We start from the raw sequence: 8,900 nt of genomic DNA, 5'->3' as shown, positions 1-8,900 counted from the left end.
TATAAAGATTAATGCTGACTAAGTGATATTACTTTGACTGCTACTATCATTGTTGTTACTATAAAAGAATTTCACTTATTTATTTTATCTCTGTGTACGGCAAAAACCTTTCCAAAGCCAGTAAACTCTACAGAAACGTGTCCGTGTTTCAAAACATACATGTTGTGCGAGTCATCATTATCATCAAACAGAGAAACGAAGAACCTTATGGTCAGCGATTCATGAGTTAGGACCAGCATTTTCTCACTGTATTTACCTTTGTTAGTCCATGTACTTGTTAGTGATCTGAACAAACCAACAGTGCATGTATACATGATATATTACATGTGGACCTGTTGCTTGTAATTAAAGCAGTGAAAACACACACACACACACACACTACTGTCACTAACAACCTGTAATCCCGGCAGTCTCTGCTCAGCTGAGTCAGCGGGAAAAGCAAAGGATTCCGAGAGAGAAACAGACTGTTCTGGAGGCGAAGTGGTGGAAAGATTTGTCGGGCCAAACCCAGAGGAAGGTGTATGGTAATGCTGGAGGAGGAAAGAATGCTAAATATGTGCGTGAGAACACAGGGGTGACCTGAGACCTGCAAGAATTATGGGAAAAAAACATATCCCACCGACCCACAGGAAACACACACACCCTCCATCTCTCTCTCTCTCTCTCTCTCTCTCTCTCACACACACACACATACGGTCCATTAGAGCCAGACACGCAGAGGTCACGCTCACACATATTCATACACACCCGCGGTATGACACACACCGAACACGTCTGACACACAACACACCCTCAACCAGATGGACGCGCAGACACACTCATATAACAGCTTCAGACACAGCGCTAAAATATGCTGTTATATGCAGCAAATTACTGGCGAAAAACAGGTGAATCACAAAAACATGTCCAGGTCATATTTCACACAAAAATCTGAAAGAAAGAAATAGTTTTTTTGGATAAACAAAAACTAAGAGCATTGTGTCGTGATGATAATTAAGCACATTATACCCCCAAATTCTTCTTATTATAATAATTAATTCTATAAATCACTCATTACCATAATGCAAAATAAATAAAAAAACAACAGTACTACTAATAATAAAGTATTTCCAGATCATAGTGCAATTTATAGTGCTAAATTGAATTTATAATGATTTAATAATAATAATAATAATAATGTTATCATAGTAAAAATCTAATAAGTTATTAGATTTTTTTTAAACTTCATGGTTTAAGAATGTTTGAAAATACAAAAAAAATGCAAATAATAATAATAATAATTATTATTATTAAATAATAATTACATTTAAATTACAAATGACTATAATTATAAATAATATAATTAACACCATTTTTGGTGTTAAGAATTTGAAAATATAAAGAAAAATGTCAAAAAGCAAATAATAACTGTTGTTGGTGGTGGTATTTCTTACATGATGCTAAATATAATTTCTTGTTTTTAACCTTTGATGTTGCATGGGGTGAAATTTGTCCTCGGTATTTGTTCATAAGACTCGAACAAACACACACAAAGCTCTTCTGTAACATCCAGCCACGAATATTCACTAGAAGGCCACTAATATCCCAGTGTACAGACTGAATCCAGGTCATATTGCTCTGCAGTGAATAACCACAGCTCCATCACACACATACACACACTTTTCAGCACAGCAAACCACAACGACATCGACACGCCGCAGCCAGACCCACAATGTGAAACAACGACCGGCTTTAAACATTAAGTGTTCCTTCTCTCTCGCCGATACCACAAACAAATTACTCCTGACACACATCCTCTCTTTCCAATCCGTAAAGGCACGACGATAAAACTCTCCAAAGACAAATGCCCTTTCTGAAGATGTATTTGGTTGAAATGGGCTGAATCGACTTGCACAACCCAACATTCCCAGACAAACATTCTCATGTTGGCCGCTGGCTTTCAAACGCTCTGCGAGCCAGAGGAATTGTTTGAAATGGGGGAGAGTCTCTGAGGTGCGCCAGGAACCGCTAACAGGTGCAGCGCGGCAGGCCCACGTTTGGGATTGTCTGTGTTTGTTTGGGAATGTTAGGGAAAAGTTTATGGCCACAGTTTAAGGCCGATTCAGACCTCTTCTGAACCTGCCTGTGCTATTTAGAGCTCTCTTCGTACTGATCTGTTGTGAATTCTATGCATGTATATAATAATATTAATAATAATAATTATTATTGTTGATATTATTGGTAACACTTTACTTGAAGGGGTGTGCATAAGACTGACATGACACCTTCATAATCATGACATGACACGTGTCATGAATATGAAGGAGGTGTTATGCATGTTTATGACAACTGTCATTAAGTGTGATTCGCTCAATTATGACATTTTTAATGCAAATATGACATTGTTTGAGATGTCTTTGTTATGACGCCTTGACATAAACCAATACATCATAACCTGTCAGTGTCTTTGTCATGACAAGTTGACATTACTAAGACAACATAACATGTCATAAATATGTCATAAAGATGACATAGCAGATTAATTATCAAACTTAAGAAACCACTTAGCTTTATGGGTTAACATTACATTAAACTGTCATGTGGTTGGTTTTGACATTGGCTGTCATGAGGCCATTAAACATTTTAAAGATAAATTCAATTTGTACGACTGTAGTTGAGGTCAAGACAAATATTCATGACACAGTTATAATGGCCTCATGACAGCCAATGTCAAAACCAACCACATGACAGTTTAATATAATGTTAACCCATAAAGCTAAGTGGTTTCTTAAATTTGATAATTAAGCTGCTATGTCATGTTTATTACATATTTATGACAGGTTATGATGTATTGGTTTATGTCAAGGTGTCATAACAAAGACATCTCAAACAATGTCATATTTGCATTAAAAATGTAATAATTGAGCGAATGACAGTTAATGACAGTTGTCATAAACATGCATAAAACATCCTTCATATTCATGACATGTGTCATGTCATGATTATGAAGGTGTCATGTCAGTCTTATGCACACCCCTTCAAGTAAAGTAATACCATATTATTTTTATTATTATTATTTCTAAAACTTTGCTTAATCCTGATAAATATAATGTCTTACCTTTAGTGATGATAATAATAATAATAATATTAATAATAATAACAATAATAATAGTTATTATTATTATTATATACAGCACTTTAACCAGATTCAGACCTATACATAATGACAATTATGTATAGGTCTGAACATAAAACAATTATTATTTCTACAAATTTGCTTAATTTACTTAATGACAAATATAATTTTTATATATAGAATTTTTATCGTTTTTTTTTTACGTTTGATGATTAATAATAATTATTATTGTTGTTGTTGTTATTATTATTATTTTATTCAGACAAGTGCTTTAACCAGACCTCTTCTGAACCTGCATGTGCTAGTTTGTTCTCTCTTCTAGCTCGTTTTGTTGTGAATTTTTCCAATCTATTCTGGATGAGTTACATTTATGCATTTAAATGCTCTAGTTTGCCAAGGAAAATCCATTGAGGACATATTAACATTTCCAAGCATAAGTCCACACAGGGGTGAAGGTGGTTGGCAGGGTGTCTTACGCTGAGGTCCAACTGGAACAACACTCCTACCGGCCAATCACATTTCAAGAGACTTGAATGTGATTGGCCGGTAATGTGATTTGTGCAGGTTGCACAGAAACCAGCCAATCACATCACTGTTCAGACCGTTTCGAATCACACTTCTCCAATGGGAGCTAGTATAAGGTTTGATTTTTTTGAATGCCAACTAAGTTTCTAAAAATGTTGAAGTTCAGATACATCTGTAACAGTAATAGAAGAGATCCTGCAAAAGAAATCCTTCTATCAAACTAACTTGTACTAACTGCACTAACTTTGTACATGCAACCTATTATCCTTCTATAATGCAATGCTTTTCTGTGGTTAGAGGGAAATAAAGTCGCACAGGTTGGGAACGACATGAGGGTGACTAAATGACGACAGAATTATCAGTATTGGGTGAACTACACTTTTTACACAATTCAACAAGACAAAACAAAAATCAGGAATTGATTGCATGGTGTAAAGTGGATGTTTCCACCTTATCTCTGAAAAGCCAAGCCAATGTTGATTCTTGTTTTATTTCAAGCTCTGGCACGTTCTGTTTTAGCCAGCAGACTCTCCTCTGTTCACCTTTTTTTTTTTAACGGGTGATTCCGCGGTGGTTGGAGATTTATTTTACACCATACACACGTGAGAGTGGCTGGAGCAACTTTTCTCTATTTACATATGAGGAGACACACACAGACGAGTGACGTGTGAACGCAATTTCCTGCGAAAACCATCCTGACAGGTCTAAAATCTAAACACGTATAGCCTAAATTAAATTAAAGTTTTCAAGATAAGCATATATTTTGTTTTGGAAAAAATGTGTCAGTTTTATCTGAGATCTTATTGTTTCTACATATAAATCAGTTTAAAGTCAAAATGAATCACAACTTACAACTTATTTACATGCTCTTATTATGAAGGTTTTATCAATAGACTGTTTTAATGTTTTTCTATAGTTGATAATCAATTAGGATTTTCCTGAAGCTTACACTGTTAAATTAGCCTGGTTAAAACCAGACCGTTCTCAGTTGTAACTGAGTTATGGTCTGGCAAAGCGTCATAGACAAATCATTTCCAGAGGGGCGTCACCAACGGACGTCGCGGATAGACCTAAAACCAATCAGAGCGATGAAGGAGATGACGTATGCAGAGCGGCGGAGAAACATCTCCGAGTGTTGTTCTTTGCTCGGTTTTTAACTAAAAGGAAACGTTCAAATCGCTTAAAACAGACGCGATAGCTGATTCGAACGAGTGATGCTCGACGGCGGCATCCATCTTTGTAATGTAGGCTACAAAATCTGCTTCAAAATCCCAGCGCTGTCGTCATCGTGTAAAGCCCGCCCCAACGTTTCTGATTGGTGCCTCGATTTCGGCGGATTGGAAATGGGCTTGAATGAACTCTTTGCCAGACTAACTTGCAGAGCAAATCTAAATTTGCCAGAAGTTGTCTGGGTTTTCCCAGGCTACTGTTAAATTAAAGGTCAGAAACATACTCTAAACCAGTGGTTTTTAGAAACCAATTTTAGAAAAATAGTGTAAAAAAAGACATAAAAATAAATACATAAAAATAAGATTAAAATATAAAATATATATATAAAGTATAAAAAATATATATAAAAGAGAAATAAATGTTATTTAATTTAAAGATACAAGTAGTATGATTATATAAAAAAACACAATAATGTAACTAAATACAAACAAAATATTTTGAAGATAATATTTGTAATATTGATTTTTCACAGCATAAATTGGGTCTTTCTACAAGAAACTACATTGATGCCTTTTAAATTTTAGGATGGGGTCCTTCACAAGGAAAACTGGAAAACCAAAACCATGCTTTGATCAATACTGAGCATGTATTAAAGGGTTAGTGCACCCAAAAATAAAAATTCTGTCATCAATTACTCACCCTCACGTTGTTCCAAACCCTTAAAGGGATAGTTCACCCAAAAAATTACCCCATGATTCACTCACTCTCAAACCATCCTAAGTGTATGACATTCTTCTTTCAGACGAATACAATCGGAGTTATATTAAAAAATGTCCTGGCTCTTACAAGCTTTATAATGGCAGTGAATGGCTGTATATTTTTTTAAGTCCATCAAAGTGCATCCATCCATCATAAAAATCCTCTACACGATTCTGGGGGGTAAATAAAGGCCTTCTGAAGTGATATACAGCCATTCCCTGCCATTATAAAGCTTGGAAGAGCCAGGATATTTTTTAATATAACTTCGATATTCATCTAAAGGAAGAATGTCATATACACCTAGGATGACTTGAGGGTGAGTAAATCATGGGCTAATTTTCATTTTTGCGTAAAGTATCCCTTTAAGACCTTCATTCACCTTCGGAACACAAATTAAGATATTTTTTATGAAATCCGAGAGCTTTCTGATCCCCCATAGATGGCAACGTTATTACCACTTTCAAGGCCCAGAAAGGTAGTAAAGACATCGTTAAAATAGTCCATGTGACTACAGTGGTTAAACCTTAATGTTATGAAGTGACGAGAATATGTTTTGTGCGCAAGAAAACTAAAATAACGACTTTATTCAACAATTTCTTCTCTTACGTGTCAGGCCCTGACTCAAATGGCACACTTCATATGGACTTTCGGTCTTGAGGACTTACAATGGCTGCCGCGTGAGCGCATCTGTTAAGACCATGAGACCGTAGGGTGTCCCATTTGTCATTTTAGGTCTCAGCTTGCGGACGACATGCGCCCTCGATGCGCCCTGTTGCCGAAACCGCACTGGTGCGAGCTCCGCAACAGACTTCTACCCGACAGTCAAAGCGGCGTTACGTCACGAAAGTGCGGACTCGTAGGAAGGCCGCGAGTGTTTAGGGTGCCATTTGGGACAGGGCCTCAGTCTAGGGTTGCCACCCGTCCCGGTTTTCCCGGGATTGTTCTCTTTTTTGATGTCCTTCAAAGCTGGAAACGCCCCTGGTTGACCCCTCCCCCTCAAAGTGTCCCGGTTTTTCACAAATCAAAGGTGGCAACCCTACCTCAGTCTCTGACAATGGCTGCGTCCGAAATCGCATACTTCCCTACTATATTGTAGATGAAAAACAGTATGTCACGTGACAAAAGCAGTACGTCCAAATTCAGTACTGATAAAGAGTAGGCAAAAAAGTACCTGGATGACACTTCCAGCGAGATTCTGGTGTGCATATGATACTACCATATAGAACATACTTTTTTAGCAGCACTAAAGTAATTACTCAAATTCAAAAGAAGTACGCAGGAGAGTATGCGATTTCGGACGCAGCCACTGTTCACGTTGTAAACACAGTGCACCGCTTCCGGGTTATAAATGCAAAATCCTGCGTCAACATCACACAATTTTCATTTTTGGGCGAACTAACCCTTTAACCCAATCTGATTCATTTTGACTTCAAAGTGATCTGTAGAAACAAAGAACAAAATATCTTAGATAAAACTCACCCCATTGAGTTCAAAAACCGTAAAAAAAAAAAAAAAAAAGAGAGAGAGAGAGAGAGAGAGAGAGTGACATACTGAACAATATCGGCTCCACTTCAATGGACTGGCGCTGTCAGAGTGTTTATCACACAAACCAAGACAAGACAGGATTTCTGGAAGAATTCTCTCTGTTGGCACGAGTCTGGATTAATCCACACCCCACGGGCCAGGGCACTCTGTCATCCGCTTATTATTTAATCAATCAGGCGCTTTAACCGGCAGCTCATCAGGAGCGTTCAGGCTTGTTCTGCCTGGATGACCTCGGGTCAGTGTCAGTCGAGCTTGAGTCTGTCTGTGGGCGTCCAGCGACACCTAGTGGCCGCTCTGACAACAGCAAGGACGTGCTGCTCTGCATGTTATTACTATTTAAGGGAACTACTGGGGGTCAAAGGTCATATTGATTGTTATTGATAATCAATTAGGATTTTCCTGAAATGTACACTGTTAAATTAAAGGCCTGAGGTCAGAAACATACTCTAAACCAGTGGTTTTCAAACTGGGGAGCAGTGCAGGGTCTGTGGAAAAGTTGGGAGAAAAACGGTGTAAAAATGTAAAATAAAATAAATAAAAATAAATACATGACTAAATATAGGATTAAAATAATTACATTATAAAGTAAATTAATCTAACAGTAGCCTACATTACTAAGAGAGAAAAACAATGTAACGATAGAAATAAATATTCTCAGATAATATTTTAGACTTTTTACTTCACAGTATGAATTGGGTCTTTAATAAGTAATTGTATAAATGCCTTTTAAATTTTAGGTCCTTTGCACAAAGATGAAATATGGCAGTCCGTGGCATCTAAAATATCGAAAACCATCGTTAACTAAAACTACAACCATAAAAACATTTTCATTACTTGAAATAAATACATTAACTAAAATAAAATATAAAACTAAACTTATTTTAGCAACATTTCTCATTGAAGTACTAAAACAAAAACCTAACAAAAAAAAATACTAGAACTTTAAAATTAAAATAAAAAAACATAGTACATAAATAAAATCAAATTCAAATATTAATAAAAAAACTATAATATCACTGATACTAAATTAACACTAACACATACTCGATTGCGGTATTCAATGTGATCCGTTTCCTTATTCAGGTATGGTTAGCTTAATTAACTTAAACCAACCAGCTCAGGAAGATTCTCTTCACACCTTTGCTCGGTCATGACAGTAGTTGATCTGAAAGAGAATATCTGACCGATTACAAAAACATAATTGCATTCGAATGCAATTTGGGAGCGCATCAAGTGAAATCCAGCTCTTGTGTAGAGTACGTTTCAGACCTTAGACACACACACACGACCAATACATCAACCATGGTCAAGTACTTTATTCACAATATTTTTTCTTAAAAAACTCTCTCTTTTTTTAATATACAACACAATCTGACAAGACAATTCTGTTTACAACTAGATTCAGCCCTCGATGAGCAAGCAGGCAGAGAGAAAAAGAAACCAGACATTGAGTGACACAGACGTACAATGCCTAGCAGAACCAGACTGAAAAGATGAGGCAAATTAAATAGAACAACGAAATCATAAAAACTAAAGACAAACGTGGAAGAGGCATCAGAGCAGACAGTCATGCATGCTGACGGACCTGCGCTCCACACCGCCATCCTGAAAAACAAGTGTGTCCCTGGTCCTGAAGAGGCATGAAAACAACAGCGAGCGGGCAGAAAAGGCAACAGACGTCCTTAACCATCACCACTCTCTTTTCTTTTATTCCTGCGAGAGTTTTGCTGCTGTCTGAGTCTCTTTCTCTCAAACAGCTGATCGTAAAGTCTTTCCTGGTTCATTT

The sequence above is a fragment of the Rhinichthys klamathensis genome, unplaced genomic scaffold (assembly GCF_029890125.1).
Source record: "Rhinichthys klamathensis goyatoka isolate OS25496 unplaced genomic scaffold, OSU_Roscu_1.1 h1tg000877l_1, whole genome shotgun sequence".
In the NCBI taxonomy this organism is placed as follows: domain Eukaryota; kingdom Metazoa; phylum Chordata; class Actinopteri; order Cypriniformes; family Leuciscidae; genus Rhinichthys; species Rhinichthys klamathensis.
This window is presented reverse-complemented; position numbering follows the sequence as displayed.